Raw genomic sequence first — 17,505 nt, 5'->3', positions numbered from 1 at the left:
GCACAATAAGAGCATTAATAGAAGGGTTAGCGGTAGACTTTTTCTTCCTCAACTCATCCAACCTCTTCTGCAGTACGGCTTCCTCATCCTTTCCGTCATCCTTTTCAGCCATCTTTTTAAGAACACAGTCCTTAGCATAGTGGTTCTTGCCACCACAGTAAAAACAGCTTACTCCGGAATCGCCATCTGCCTTCGGTTCCTTCTTGGACTCCTCAGCCTTCGGTTCATTGTTTGCCTTTTCAGAGCTATAACTCCCCTGCCAGTTTCGGTTTTTGTTGCTGGGGAATCTCTTCTTTATGAACCTCTTAGGATTGGATACCATCATGGCATAATCCTCAGTTGTGAGGTCATATTCTTCCAAGTTGAGCTCTTCATCCTCCATCACGGCTTTACTTTTAGATAGGAGGGCCAACGAACCAAGACTAGACACAACGTTCTTCTCTTGAACAACAATCTTCTCTTGGGACTTTAGAATACCCACCAGTTTCGCCAAAGAGTATGATTTAAACTGTTCATGGGCTTTGACTGTGGAAACAACTGCTCTCCATTCCGATCTCAGTCCGTTCAAGAAAGTAACCTTTTGTTCGATGAGCTTCCTTTCAATGTCGTGTTTGATCATCTTGCTGAGAAGATGATTGAAGCGATCAAACGTCTGGGTCACGGTTTCTTCGGCCCCTTGCCTGAATTCTCCAAACTCAGATAGAAGCAAGGTTTGGATGGAGTGTTCAAGATCTTCGTCTGTTGAATACAGTTCGCGAAGTCTATCCCACACTTCCTTCGCCGTAGTGCATGAGCTGACTAGTCTGAATGTGTCGGACTGAAGGGCGAATCTGATCAACCTTAATGCCTTAATATTGCACTGGAATTTATCTTTCTCATCCTGCGCAATATTCGTCACGTCCTTGAGCAAGTCGTTGTATTCTTTTTGCGTCTTAATAACTCTGGATGTCGCGGAGTGAGAAAATGGTCCATTGATAATGGCTTCCCATATGAGAAAACCATTGTCCTCCGATCCAATCACGTAATCTTCAAAATGATGTGCCCACACCTCATAGTCATGGGTGTATAAGATTGGAATCTTTGTCGTCGAACCAATGCTGTTGGAAATATTAATAGGGTTTGATTGCGTTGCGTCCATAATGATCGAAATAACCTGTTCAAAGATCAGACTTGTAATAAAGCAGATTAGGGCAAAACAATAAATACTAAGATACGTCAATTAAGATGACGGCTCAATAAATATCGATGATTGCGGAAAACCCTAATGAAAATCTTTTTCACAGAAAAGAAGTGTATCGATTACACAGCCTCCTGCTCTGATACCAATTGATGAGATTAAAATAATAACTTTCAATCTATAAAGATCGATTAGATCGTGAACAGGTATATAAATATGAAACAGCAAGAACACAATATAAATAACAAGGCAGAACACAATAATAAGAACAAACAGCTTGAATCAAACGTGTTGAATGATTAAATAAAATCCTTAGAAGAGCTCGATTAAGAACATCAACTGTAAAGGATTGGAAGATTACAAGAGAGCAATATCGTAAACTCTGGAGCGCTAAAACAGAAATCTTGAATCTTAAATCTTAACCTAATATGCATGCAAGCGATAACTTATATACAATACATAAAAGGCTCTCGGTTGGACAGGCCCAAACCGGAGAATACAAGGCTAATCTACGAGCCCAAAAGACGCAATACAAAATAAAACTTCAGCCCAACAGAAATCATTATCTCTGCCTCGCATAGATGAGTTGATTGAGCAAACGCAGGGAAAGAATTGCTTTCAGAAATAGACCTGAGATCTGAATATCACCAGTTCGAGTGTTAGGGAAGGATGTCCTGAAGACTACCCTCCGAACTTGTCACAACTGTAAATTTTAAGCTATGTAATCTATACATTCAAGTTAATGTGAATCAGAAACTTTAATCAAATACAAGATACAAGTACTATAGATAGTCATCAAACAATTGGAGACCCTAGAAGTTCTTATTAAGTCTAATTTAGGCTAGAACTTCCTTATTGGATCCAAATGGGCCAATAAGCTTCCAATTAGACTATTATGGGCTTAGAACCCTAATTGGGCTCTAATTGGACCCACACTTATTTATTTTAACATTTTAGGTCATGTTGGGCCTAGAATTAAATAAATTAAAAGCCTTGATACATGAATAACCTAAACTAGTCCAATAAAAATATAAAAATCCTACTACATTCTTTTAGACTAAAAATATACCTAAGGCTAACTCTAATATTGGGCTTAGGAGCAAAAGGCCCAAATTTCTTTTTTTCCCCTCCATGTTTCGGCCCAATACCCAAGCCCAAGAGGATTAGAAGATATTTGACTTAAGTGTGCCACCTCACTATTAACCAAAGGATTTCCATGCAAGAAAACCCATATCTCCATGCAACCATCACCTCAAATATCATTTCTTCTTCTCTCCTCTCTCACTCTCGGCCATACACACTTACACACACCAAAATATCTCAACTTTCTCTCTAGAACACTCAAAGAACTCTCCTTCCCTCCCCTCTCCAAAAATCTCGAAATTTAGGGGCTTTCCAAGAGGATTTTGCAAGTAAATCATCATCTAAGGTAAGATTATGCATAGATCTATGGTTTAACTTCTTTTATTATCAAAATCTCTTCCTAATCCATGTAAAAACCGTGATCTTGCACTCTAGAAACCCCATAATCTCGAAAAGTTCATCAAGGAGTGCAAGGGCCAAAAATCACTTCATTTCTTCCAATTTTTCTTCAAGAACCGAAACTACCCACTCAAGGTGAGATTCATACCCCTATTTTCTGTTTTTAAGAGTTTTTGTGGGGGGGGAATACAAGTGAAAGTGTAGATCTATATGTATTTGTATGCCTTGTATGATTTCCATGCTTATATGTATGCTTATATGTGTTTTAATGTTGGATCTAGCCATTAAACCCCTCAAAACCGAGATATAACTCATGTTTTATGATATTAGCTTCAAATATGTTACTACATAATAAGTGATACTAGATAAATAGCCAAGTGGTTAGCAACAATTTTCTTTAAGCTAAAAACACACATTTTGGGCCAAAAATGTGAAAAATACAAAATTAAGGGCCCAAATTGACATTTTACAGATTCTGATGGTTGGAATGTGCCAAAAGAGTTTTCATAAAGCTATTTCTGGAATTCTATTCAATTAGTGGATTAAAAACATAAATTTCAAGCCTATTGGGCTAAAAATGTAAATTTCGGCCCAATAAGGCCCATTATGCGAATTTTTCTGTTTTGAAGGGCCAAAACTGTGAAATTCTGTAAAACAGTGGACTATAAGTGTCCCAAACCCTTTTCAAAGGTTTAAAATGCTTTTTAAATTTAAAAAGGACCAAAGTTGCAAAAATTTTCCATTTTGGGCCAAAATTGTCAAAATTGCGAAAAGATGGGTTAAAACCGAGAAAAACTGCATTTTCAGGGACTTAAACTGTTTTCTTTGAAAAATATGCTGGAAAATATTAATTTCAATAATTTTTGGTGTTAAAATGTCAAGAAAAATAGTTTAAGGACCAAACCGGGAAATATTTAAAGAAAAGGGTTGAAAATGTAAATTTTACAAATAATGAGGGGCTGAAAACAGAAATATTTCAAGGCTGATTCATTATGTACAATTTGATCAAATAACGATACCTCGACTACCAACGAGATGCAACTCATTACAATACCAAAAGTCGTTGTTAAACGAATTGGCTCGGTCTCGAGCCAATGAAAATCCACAACTACTAACTCTTTGATACATACAAATAACGATTGGTAATACACATACATACGAGTGTGCACAGACGTCTACGCACCATCTTCGGGCCCCAAAAGTGTAAAATCTTGCTTGTTGGGCCTAGCTAGCCCAATGACCTGATCTTAAGGCCCGAAGACATTTTTTTTCTACGAAGTGTTGAGTTTTACCGACTTGGCACAACGTAGGGTGACTTTCAATGGCTTGTACCACTGGACCCCAAGGGCCATGGTATTGCTAGAAAAGTCTACACATTTTACGAGGCGGGTCGGGGACCCCTCGCACGCACATTTTCCCCAGCCGGTTAATAGAGTTACCGGGGTCTTCGTGACCTCCTTCTCTTCGGATGTGGGACTACACCTTGTCCGGGCGATTGGATAACGTGATTAGTACTGACGACGCCTTCGGGAATCGTTGGTATATCTATAAACCGGGCGTTTGTGTAATGCGGGTTTGTAGTAAATAATCAATGCTCGAGAACCTTCCAACGTCGCTTGGGACCGATACTACTATTTTCGTAATGGTTTCAACGCAACTCAAGGGATTTCAAAAGAACTAGGGGAACATCGGGTTTTCCTAGGGTTTTCATTACATACAGATTTGAAACGCATACATCTTCAACGAACATTTTTTTACAAGTATAGAAACAAACAAGCATACCTATGGATCTTCACAAACGTTTTCGAAAGCTTTTCTTTTCAGAAAATATCGGATTTTCTGGTGGATTTTTCAAACAATATAAACATTCGATTTCAAACACTACTTATGAACTCACCAACATTTCATATGTTGACGTTTTTCAAAATACTTGTATTCTCAGGAAACCAGTGAGTCAAGGGAAATCATGCTCAGTGACGGTTGCAGTTTATTTTTGAATGAACCAAACAATATTAATTTTTGGAAATGTAATATCTCAAACAATGTATGACATGTAAACACTACTGGTTGTATTATGTTGATGAATGGTGACGAATGTTGTTTTGTTTCATATATATTCAATGTTATGGTATTCAATTGAGTCACGACAGCCCCCGGACGTTTCCGCCGTCTGGTTCGGGGGTGTGACAGGTTGGTATCAGAGCTTTGTTTATAGTGAACTAGCATGTCGAGCCATACATTGATATGCAACTATAAACCAAAAAGAGGGACTAACCTAACTCTGAACAAAACAAATGAATAAAATACACTTGCCTGCATTAGGAGTAAGGACCTAACGCTGAATCAAACACCATAATACTGGTATCTCGGTTAATTCGGGACTGTTCTTAGTGATACCAAGGAGTGAATGTAGCCTGATCAACTACATTCTCTCCAAGGTAAAACTAACACATGTCTTGATGAGATCGGAATAGCCAGGGAACCTAAAAATTTTACCCTATATCACCCAAAAAGAGAATAATTGCTTAGTCTGTGTAGTAGTCATAGTACCCTAGGAATAATGTAGCATAATTACGTACTCGCGCAGACAGCATGGCTGGTTTTCATCACCCTGGAGACCCCTACTTCCCTAATCAGGGAAACAACGGGTGGCTAGAGGAGGAGCCTGAGGAAGAGCCTGAAGAAGAACCTGAGGAGGACCCCGAAGAGGAATCAGATGGGGAACCGGAAGCAGAAGTCGAGGGCGAGCCTGCCGAACCCGAAGAAGACGAAGAACCTTTCGAAGAGGAGCTCGATGACAGCGAAGGGGGTGATTCGGATGCAGAGTCCGAGGTCATCGACCCCCCTTACCCGATCAGGGTGCCTGCTTATCGTGTGGGACCCACTGGACCTACCCCTCCTTGGGGCATGGATCTTTGGAGATGGAGCAGACAACAGGTACAGCGACCCCCGTTTGGCATGTCACGTGAGTTCTTTGACTTGAGGGACGGAGGACCGGCCGACCGAGCTCTACCGGTCATGGTGAGACGGTTACGGGACACCGGCGACCTTGCTCAGGACACTGCTGATCAAGTACGCCAGCTGTGGACTAGAGTCGAGCGTGCGGAACAGGAGACGCGTGATGTCCTCCGGGAGTTTCACATGAGGCAGGTAAGGTGGGAATCTCGACTTCAGGATGCAGAACGCTTGGTGACTCGTTTTCAGGGAGCGTCCACATCTTCGGCACCACCTCCTGACACAGCTCATCGCGGTTAGGGATAGACCTATCGTAGTAGGATATTAGTAACTATGTTATGTACTCCGGCTCTATGTTTAAGTGACTACACTACTCATGGAGCCGTTATGCTGTCGGATTAGTGTTACTTATGTATGCTCCTACGAGCAAATTTTCTTGTACCAAACACGGATAATATTAATGAACTTTTGTGTGTTTTGCTATGATATTCACAGTTGTTATGTGTTGAGTTGTCATGATTATATGCTTGATGATAGTAATGCTTAGGTTCGTACCCTACACCTAGTTAATAGGATCATAACCTCACCAAAACCACGTACACTCAACATCTTTCCGTTTCATGACAGAAAGATGCCTCGCCCAGCTACTCGCGGAAATCCCGAACCAACCCCGCCGGAAGTTGACTCCACTGCTTTCCAGGCAGCCGTGTCTGCTGCGGTCACGGCAGCTATGGCACAACTTCACCGAGGGAACAACGGAGGAGGTAACGGGCAAGGATCCGGAAGTTCGAACAACGGGACGAACCAAGGACTCACTAAAACATGCACCTACAAGGATTTTGCGAACGCTAAACCCCGAACTTTCAACGGTACCGGAGGAGTGATCGCCCTAAAGCGATGGATCGAGAAAGTAGAGTCGGTATTCGAGATATGCGAGTGCCCCGAGCAGATGAAAGTGAAGTTCGCGGCCTGCACTTTTGTGGACCAAGCACTCACTTGGTGGAATAGTCATGTGGAAGCTATGACACTTCCTGTCGCCAACTCTATTCCCTGGGCAGAGATGAAAGAGATGTTGACGGCTGAGTACTGCCCCCGAGGCGAAATACAGAAGATGGAGCAGGAACTATGGAATCTCACGGTGCAGAATGGGAACATCGATGCTTACATATCGAGATTCAGCGAACTATCTCTGTTGTGCCCGGGTATGATCACATCAGAGGGGAAGAAGATTGAACGATTCATTTGGGGATTGACATCCCCCATTCAAGGGAACGTGATAGCTGCTAACCCTGAAACGTTTGACAGCGCGAAGAGATTGGCAAAGAGGCTCTATGATCATAACCACAAAAAGGGCGAGAAACCGGTAGAGACTGAGAAGAAGAAGGAGAGCGATGGTAAGAAAGGATGGAACAACAAGAGGAAGGGGCGTCAAGGTCCCGAGACCTCTAAAAAGCAGCAAACGGTGGCAGTTCACGCTGTCACTGCGCCGGTACCAGTCACATCACATGCTCCAGCCTCAGCTACTTCAAATACTTCAAGACCCTATTCCGGCACTCATCCCAAATGCAACAAGTGCGGTTTCCATCACCAAGGAGAATGTAGGGAGTTCCATTGCACCAGTTGCAATCGAAGGGGACACACTGCAAAGTTCTGCAGGACTTACCCTTCTCAGAACCAGAGTCAGGGAAACAACCAGAACAACAACAACAATCACCGCAACACCAACAACACCAATACCGGCGGCAACAACGCAGGGCCTAGCCACACCTGTTTCGGGTGTGGAAGGACGGGACATTTCCGTCGAGATTGCCCTAACAACAACAACAACTCCGGAAACAGAGGAACAGGAAGAATGCTGACTATGGGTCAGAGTGATGCAGTTCAAGATCCCGCAGTTGTGACCGGTACGTTTCTCCTAAACCACACTTATGCATGCATCTTATTTGATACCGGAGCGGAGCGAAGTTTCGTAAGCGAGAAGTTTAAACATTTATTAAAACAACAACCCCAGAAGCTAAATGAAACCTATACGGTGGAAATGACCAATGGGAAAACCGAATCCACTAGGGAAATCTACACTGGATGTACCCTAACCCTTAACCAACACGTCTTTCGAATAGATCTAATGCCAGTATCAATTAGAAGTTTCGATGTGATTATCGGCATGGATTGGTTAAGCCCCCACCATGCTGAGATTATGTGCCACGAGAAGGCCGTTCGCCTTTGTCTCCCGAATCACGAAACCCTAGTAATTTACGGAGACAAACCCAGTACGAATCTCCGCCTTATCTCGTGCATCAAAGCACAAAAACATCTGCGAAAGAACAACTTAGCGTTCTTGGCCCACATAGTGGACAAGACAAAAGAAGAAACTAACATCCAAGACATTCCGGTAGCGTGTGAATATCCGGACGTGTTTCCCGAAGATCTTCCAGGAGTACCCCCAGAGAGACAGGTTGAATTCCGAATCGACCTCGTTCCAGGAGCGACTCCCCTCGCTAAATCACCATATCGGTTGGCACCTGCTGAAATGCAGGAATTATCCAGCCAACTCAGTGAGCTTCTGGACAAGGGATTTATCCGACCTAGCTACTCGCCATGGGGAGCTCCGGTGCTCTTTGTCAAAAAGAAGGACGGATCTTTCAGAATGTGCATCGATTACAGAGAGTTGAATAAACTCACTGTTAAAAACCGCTACCCACTCCCGCGAATCGATGATCTATTCGACCAGCTCCAAGGAGCTAGCTATTTTTCTAAAATAGATCTACGGTCCGGATACCATCAACTCAAGGTCCGAGAAGAAGATATTCCTAAAACCGCTTTCCGAACCCGCTATGGACATTACAAATTCGTCGTGATGCCCTTCGGTCTAACAAATGCACCCGCCGCATTTATGGACCTGATGAACCGAATCTGTCGACCGTTCTTGGACAACTTCGTCATTGTGTTTATCGATGACATCCTCGTCTATTCTCGAAGCAAAGAGGAGCATGGCCAACATCTTCGACAAGTCCTAGAGACGCTGCGATCGGAAAGGCTTTACGCCAAACTCTCCAAGTGCGAGTTCTGGCTTCGGAGTGTGAATTTCTTAGGCCACGTAGTTAGCCAAGACGGGATTCATGTGGATCCCTCTAAGGTCAAAGCTGTGGAAGGATGGGCAACTCCGACTACTCCCACGGAAATTCGTCAGTTCTTAGGCCTAGCAGGCTACTATAGAAGGTTCATCCAAAACTTCTCAAAAATCGCCAAGCCACTTACCTTGCTTACGCAAAAGAGTGTGCCATTCAAGTGGACAGACAGACAAGAGATTGCGTTTCGAACCTTGAAGCAAGCTCTTTGCAGCGCTCCTGTACTATCTCTACCTGAAGGAACGGAAGATTTTGTAGTTTACTGTGACGCGTCAAATCAGGGCTTAGGTTGCGTTCTCATGCAACGTGGAAGAGTAATAGCATATGCGTCCCATCAACTAAAGTCGCACGAAGTAAATTACACAACCCATGACCTAGAACTGGGAGCTGTGGTCTTCGCTCTAAAAATTTGGAGGCACTACCTGTACGGTACAAAGTGCACCATCTTTACGGACCACAAGAGCCTCCAGCACATCTTGAATCAGAAGGAGCTGAACATGAGACAACGAAGATGGGTGGAATTGTTAAACGACTACGAATGCGAGATCAAGTACCATCCAGGCAAGGCCAACGTGGTAGCTGACGCATTAAGTCGAAAGGAATACACAAATCGCCGTACGAAAACGCACTCGATAACCATTCAGTCTCATCTGACCGTTCAAATTGCATCAGCCCAGGCAGAGGCCATGAGAGCGGAAAATAGACCTAGCGAGGCATTACGCGGAATGGAGAAGAACCTGGAAGTCAAAGAGAATGGGGTATACTACTTCATGAACCGTATTTGGGTTCCAAAAATCGGAGGATTCAGGGAGATCGTTATGAAGGAAGCCCACAAGACACGATACTCCATTCATCCTGGTTCGGACAAGATGTATTTGGACATTAAGCAGCACTATTGGTGGCCTAACATGAAGGCGGAAATCGCAACTTATGTTAGTAAGTGCCTTACGTGTGCCAAAGTAAAAGTGGAATACCAGAAACCTTCCGGATTGTTACAACAACCGGCAATCCCTGAGTGGAAATGGGAGGGGATTTCTATGGACTTCGTGACCAAGCTGCCCAAGACATCGGACAGATTGGACACCATATGGGTAATAATCGACCGACTGACGAAATCTGCCCATTTCCTGCCCATCAAAGAGTCCTACAAGATGGAGAGGCTGACGCGTTTATACCTACGAGAGATTGTAAGACTTCATGGAGTGCCAAAATCCATCATTTCGGATAGGGACAGTAGATTCACGTCACGCTTTTGGCAGTCGCTCCACAAGGCAATGGGAACTCATCTTGATATGAGCACCGCGTATCACCCACAAACGGACGGTCAAAGCGAACGAACCATTCAGACGCTTGAAGACATGCTTCGTGCATGTGTGATAGACTTCGGAAAGTCTTGGGATACCCACCTGCCGTTGATCGAGTTTTCATATAACAATAGTTATCATTCGAGCATTAAGGTGGCCCCTTTCGAAGCACTGTACGGGCGTAAATGTAGATCACCGTTATGTTGGGCTGAAGTAGGTGACACCCAGCTAGCAGGAACACATACGTCGGATAAGGCAATGACAGGACCGGAAATCATTCGCGAGACCACAGAAAAGATTGTCCAGATCAGAGCTCGATTACAGGCATCGCGCGACCGGCAGAAGAGCTACGCTGATAAACGGCGAAAGCCCTTAGAGTTCCAGGTCGGTGATCGAGTATTGTTGAAGGTCTCACCCTGGAAAGGGGTTATACGTTTCGGAAAACGAGGAAAGCTAAACCCACGGTACATTGGACCTTTCGAAATCGTCGCCCGAATAGGTCCGGTAGCCTACAGACTACAACTACCCGCGGAGCTAAACGGTGTGCACCCCGTGTTTCACGTTTCTAACCTGAAAAAGTGCCTATCAGATGAAACCCTTATCATTCCTCTTGACGAAATCGAAATCAATGAGAACCTCCTGTTCGTCGAAGAACCAATCGAAATCATGGACAGGGAGGTGAAGCGTACTAAGCAGAGTCGCATCCCGATCGTGAAGGTACGATGGAACGCAAAGCGTGGGCCAGAATTCACGTGGGAACGCGAAGATCAAATGAAGCAGAAGTACCCTCACCTATTCTAGTTTTCTCAAATCTAGCTTTCAAACAGAATTTCGGGACGAAATTCCCTCTAACGGGGGGATGATGTCACAACTGTAAATTTTAAGCTATGTAATCTATACATTCAAGTTAATGTGAATCAGAAACTTTAATCAAATACAAGATACAAGTACTATAGATAGTCATCAAACAATTGGAGACCCTAGAAGTTCTTATTAAGTCTAATTTAGGCTAGAACTTCCTTATTGGATCCAAATGGGCCAATAAGCTTCCAATTAGACTATTATGGGCTTAGAACCCTAATTGGGCTCTAATTGGACCCACACTTATTTATTTTAACATTTTAGGTCATGTTGGGCCTAGAATTAAATAAATTAAAAGCCTTGATACATGAATAACCTAAACTAGTCCAATAAAAATATAAAAATCCTACTACATTCTTTTAGACTAAAAATATACCTAAGGCTAACTCTAATATTGGGCTTAGGAGCAAAAGGCCCAAATTTCTTTTTTTCCCCTCCATGTTTCGGCCCAATACCCAAGCCCAAGAGGATTAGAAGATATTTGACTTAAGTGTGCCACCTCACTATTAACCAAAGGATTTCCATGCAAGAAAACCCATATCTCCATGCAACCATCACCTCAAATATCATTTCTTCTTCTCTCCTCTCTCACTCTCGGCCATACACACTTACACACACCAAAATATCTCAACTTTCTCTCTAGAACACTCAAAGAACTCTCCTTCCCTCCCCTCTCCAAAAATCTCGAAATTTAGGGGCTTTCCAAGAGGATTTTGCAAGTAAATCATCATCTAAGGTAAGATTATGCATAGATCTATGGTTTAACTTCTTTTATTATCAAAATCTCTTCCTAATCCATGTAAAAACCGTGATCTTGCACTCTAGAAACCCCATAATCTCGAAAAGTTCATCAAGGAGTGCAAGGGCCAAAAATCACTTCATTTCTTCCAATTTTTCTTCAAGAACCGAAACTACCCACTCAAGGTGAGATTCATACCCCTATTTTCTGTTTTTAAGAGTTTTTGTGGGGGGGGAATACAAGTGAAAGTGTAGATCTATATGTATTTGTATGCCTTGTATGATTTCCATGCTTATATGTATGCTTATATGTGTTTTAATGTTGGATCTAGCCATTAAACCCCTCAAAACCGAGATATAACTCATGTTTTATGATATTAGCTTCAAATATGTTACTACATAATAAGTGATACTAGATAAATAGCCAAGTGGTTAGCAACAATTTTCTTTAAGCTAAAAACACACATTTTGGGCCAAAAATGTGAAAAATACAAAATTAAGGGCCCAAATTGACATTTTACAGATTCTGATGGTTGGAATGTGCCAAAAGAGTTTTCATAAAGCTATTTCTGGAATTCTATTCAATTAGTGGATTAAAAACATAAATTTCAAGCCTATTGGGCTAAAAATGTAAATTTCGGCCCAATAAGGCCCATTATGCGAATTTTTCTGTTTTGAAGGGCCAAAACTGTGAAATTCTGTAAAACAGTGGACTATAAGTGTCCCAAACCCTTTTCAAAGGTTTAAAATGCTTTTTAAATTTAAAAAGGACCAAAGTTGCAAAAATTTTCCATTTTGGGCCAAAATTGTCAAAATTGCGAAAAGATGGGTTAAAACCGAGAAAAACTGCATTTTCAGGGACTTAAACTGTTTTCTTTGAAAAATATGCTGGAAAATATTAATTTCAATAATTTTTGGTGTTAAAATGTCAAGAAAAATAGTTTAAGGACCAAACCGGGAAATATTTAAAGAAAAGGGTTGAAAATGTAAATTTTACAAATAATGAGGGGCTGAAAACAGAAATATTTCAAGGCTGATTCATTATGTACAATTTGATCAAATAACGATACCTCGACTACCAACGAGATGCAACTCATTACAATACCAAAAGTCGTTGTTAAACGAATTGGCTCGGTCTCGAGCCAATGAAAATCCACAACTACTAACTCTTTGATACATACAAATAACGATTGGTAATACACATACATACGAGTGTGCATAGACGTCTACGCACCATCTTCGGGCCCCAAAAGTGTAAAATCTTGCTTGTTGGGCCTAGCTAGCCCAATGACCTGATCTTAAGGCCCGAAGACATTTTTTTTCTACGAAGTGTTGAGTTTTACCGACTTGGCACAACGTAGGGTGACTTTCAATGGCTTGTACCACTGGACCCCAAGGGCCATGGTATTGCTAGAAAAGTCTACACATTTTACGAGGCGGGTCGGGGACCCCTCGCACGCACATTTTCCCCAGCCGGTTAATAGAGTTACCGGGGTCTTCGTGACCTCCTTCTCTTCGGATGTGGGACTACACCTTGTCCGGGCGATTGGATAACGTGATTAGTACTGACGACGCCTTCGGGAATCGTTGGTATATCTATAAACCGGGCGTTTGTGTAATGCGGGTTTGTAGTAAATAATCAATGCTCGAGAACCTTCCAACGTCGCTTGGGACCGATACTACTATTTTCGTAATGGTTTCAACGCAACTCAAGGGATTTCAAAAGAACTAGGGGAACATCGGGTTTTCCTAGGGTTTTCATTACATACAGATTTGAAACGCATACATCTTCAACGAACATTTTTTTACAAGTATAGAAACAAACAAGCATACCTATGGATCTTCACAAACGTTTTCGAAAGCTTTTCTTTTCAGAAAATATCGGATTTTCTGGTGGATTTTTCAAACAATATAAACATTCGATTTCAAACACTACTTATGAACTCACCAACATTTCATATGTTGACGTTTTTCAAAATACTTGTATTCTCAGGAAACCAGTGAGTCAAGGGAAATCATGCTCAGTGACGGTTGCAGTTTATTTTTGAATGAACCAAACAATATTAATTTTTGGAAATGTAATATCTCAAACAATGTATGACATGTAAACACTACTGGTTGTATTATGTTGATGAATGGTGACGAATGTTGTTTTGTTTCATATATATTCAATGTTATGGTATTCAATTGAGTCACGACAGCCCCCGGACGTTTCCGCCGTCTGGTTCGGGGGTGTGACAGAACTCGATGCGAACACTTCGAGTCCGTAGTGATACCCCTCGGATAGGACCAATACGCCCATAGTATTCATGAGCTAAATGAATAGGGTACACCTTTCTTACTAGGATCAGTTCGTCATTTCTCCATGTAATGACTTACTTATCTACCCTCGTAGTAAGAAAGAACCCATGGAAACTTTACCTTCAGAGGAACTTTCATGAAGTTCTCTAAACACGAGTTTTGTAACTGAAGAGTCAGATTCCTAAGACACACCGTTAGTATTGTGGGAATTTTTGAGTACTCTTTCAATTTGTCAAAACCGTTGAGAATTTTTCAACACCAGAGGCGCCGGCAGAAATTCGCTAAATTTTAGGTCGTGCAGACCTACTATCGTAGTCCATTCGGAACTCCTCACAAATCACAGAAACCCTTTCGACTTTGACCCGGCAAGGGGTGTCCCTTGACTGGGAAGTTAAGCAAGAGAAAGAACCATTGGAATTCCAAGTGAGTGACCAAATTTTTTCGGAAATCTCACTCTGGTAATGGCTTGATACGCTTCGTAAAGTGTGGAAAGCTAAATCCAATATAGTAAGGACCTCTGAGATTCTTACCAGAATCGGTCCTGTATCTCACAAACTAGACGTACTCTGCGAATTCAGTAACATACATTTTTACTCTTCGAGTCTCGATCTTGAAAACGTACCTTTTCGTTAGCACTCTCGTAAGCCACTCGACGAGATCAAGATTAACGAGATCCTCGCCTTCGTATTTAAAAACCGTAGTGACCCTCGACCGAGAGGTCAAGTGGACGAAGCAAAGCAGTATCCCGATACTGAAGGTTCGCTGGAATGCAAAACGGGGACCTGAATTCACTTGGGAACGAGAGCATCAGATGAAACAGAAATATCGTCATTTTTTTCCTTAGTTACCTGTAAATACCTTATTTGCTTAGACTTTAATTTCAGGACGAAATTCCCTTTAACGGGGGGATGATGTGACAACCCATAATTTTCATTCGGTCAAACCCTAGAAATCAATCACTTCTTATTATAAGTCAAGTTCACTTTTACTTGTTTTTGGGAAAAATAAAGTTCGTTTGATTATTTTAATATTATTTTTAAACGAACGGGTGAAAAAAGTGTCGTCTTGGGTTTTGAGTTTTAAAAACCACAAACACCTTGCGTCTTAGAAGTTCCCGGCCAAAATATTTCGTTTGGGTCGAAAATTCATCCCAAAATCCCTAAACTCACGCTTGTCCATGAGTTTACTCTGTAAGTCTAGTTATAATGCGTTTACTCCCTGTCACACCCCGAAACCTAAGGCGGAAATGTTCCGGGGCGGAGGACATCATGTATATCGCAACCAATGTACATAGTTAGCATAGTAAACACAAAACATTACATTACATAGAAATATTTACATTGTTTGAAAACAAATACTTACAAAGGTTATACATACATACATACATATATATATATATATATATATACATATATATATCATATGAACAAAAGTTAAGACAAGTCTTCTATACGCTCCGTCCTCTCCAAAAGATTGCGATATACCTGTCTAATATGGACCTGAGAATACAAGCAGTTGAAAATCAGCATAAAGCTGGTGAGTTCATAAGAGGTTTGTTTTTTGAAAATGTACAAGTTTCCTTTGGTTTTCCGAGAAAGTTTTTTATCCAAGAAAATCCCATATTTTCTTATAAGTTTAGTTGAGTTATTCGTTTATTACCCGGTTCGATTATGTACAGTTGTTATCCCAGGAAAAACCTTTATTTTCCTAAAGTCAAGTTTACTTATCCATGAGTTGCACAGTCTAGTTAAGAACAATTTGGTTATTCCAGTTGTCTTACATTCGATTATATCCAAGGGCGTGCTTTCGTATTCGTAATCCTATTCCTATTCATATTCGTATTCGCATTCGCATTCGCATTCGTATTCGCATTCGCATTCGCATTCCTATTCCTATTCCTATTTCTATTCCTATTCGTATTCACATTTGCATTCGCATTCGTATTCTCATTCGCATTCGCATTCCTATTCACATTCACATTCCTATTCCTATTCCTATTTCTATTCCTATTCGTATTTGCATTCGAATTCGCATTCATATTGTTTCTAACAATACCTTCAGATTTGTTCTGATCCTAGTTATACTTTTGTATTCAGTCTGTTCCTAGCTGTACTTTCCTATTCGTATCCGTATTATTAGTTTGGTATTTGTTATGTTCTTAGCTGTATTTTCGTATTCACCTTGTTCCTAGTTGTACTTTCGTATTCGTTCTGCTCCTAGTTGTACTTTCGTATTCGTTCTGCTCCTAGTTGTACTTTCGTATTCGTATTAGTTCTAATTTATGATTACTATGAATTATTCGTAAATTATGAAATATAACATAGATTATAACACTTTATCAAGAAATCTATGATTAGTTTGAAAGCTAACTCTGCAATTCCAATTAACATAGCTTTTGATATTAAAACCATACAGAATATAAACATTTGAACTGAAATAATAAATTTGTACAAGATTTCCTAGTACTTTTGCTTGTATTCCCCCCTGAAAACATTTGAAAAAGGGTAGGGGTATGAATTCACCGGTCGAGAAGCGTGTCGGTTTGGGTGCTAAACGTCAGATCGGGGCTTGATAACGTGTGAGGTTTCTATGTAATGTGAAAGGATATACAAATGTATCTAATTAGACTTTAAATCACTAATTAGATATAATTATACACTCCAAGACGCGAAAACACTTCAAGTTAAGTGTTTGGAGTGACCAGGGTGACATCTACGGACGTATATGGCTTGGATAATGTGTTCACTCTTCAAGAGTAAACTCCTTATGGAGTTTTCGGCCCTAAGACCAACTCCACATGAGTTCACGGCCATGAACTCATGGATGAAGGGTTTTATGGTGCTAAATGGTCAAATATCACTTGGGGAAATTAGCTAGGATCCATTCTAGGGTAAAGGAATGGCTTAAACCAATATATGGACCAATCTAATGGTCCTATTCCATAGTTTGACCATGAATTTGAAGGCCTAAGATGTTATACTAGGAGCTAGGATAGTTACCTTGATGATTTGGAGCCTTAATTTGATGATTTTGGACTTAGAGTTTGGATTTGAGGAGAGAGGTTAGAGAGTGAGTGAAAAAGCTTCAAATGAGACTTAGTCAACTTTATATATGGTTAAAGTTTGGGACACGGTGGAATTCTAACCGATACTGATGTTAAGCGAGGCTTTTGGTCGTACCCGATTAAGTTGTCGTAACCCGATATGGTCGAAACTAAAATTTTTCTAATTATTAGATTGAGGTGTTTTCTTGAGTTTCTAATGGGTTTGGATACTAATTAAGTCATAATAGAAGTCTCGAAATAAATGACTTAATTTAAAAAATGTAAAGGAAATGATTCGAAAAAGATGAATTTTATGCATGGAAACGGGTTACGGCGATGGAACGAACTTCGGGTTGTCACACTCCCCAAAAGAGTAAACTCAAGAAAACCTCTCAAGTAGCAAACTAGAAAAAATTCAAGATCTTCCAAGTTGTAAGTGTTCTATCCATTTGAAGTTGATTAAACACTTAATCTAGTGTTTGTGCATCTATTCATCCATTCATTTTTGTGTTTCAA

The sequence above is a fragment of the Lactuca serriola genome, chromosome 3 (assembly GCF_051521515.1).
Source record: "Lactuca serriola cultivar US96UC23 chromosome 3, Lser_US96UC23_V15, whole genome shotgun sequence".
NCBI lineage: Eukaryota > Viridiplantae > Streptophyta > Magnoliopsida > Asterales > Asteraceae > Lactuca > Lactuca serriola.
The sequence above is the reverse complement of the archived record's forward strand: the minus strand, read 5'-3'. Positions refer to the sequence as shown.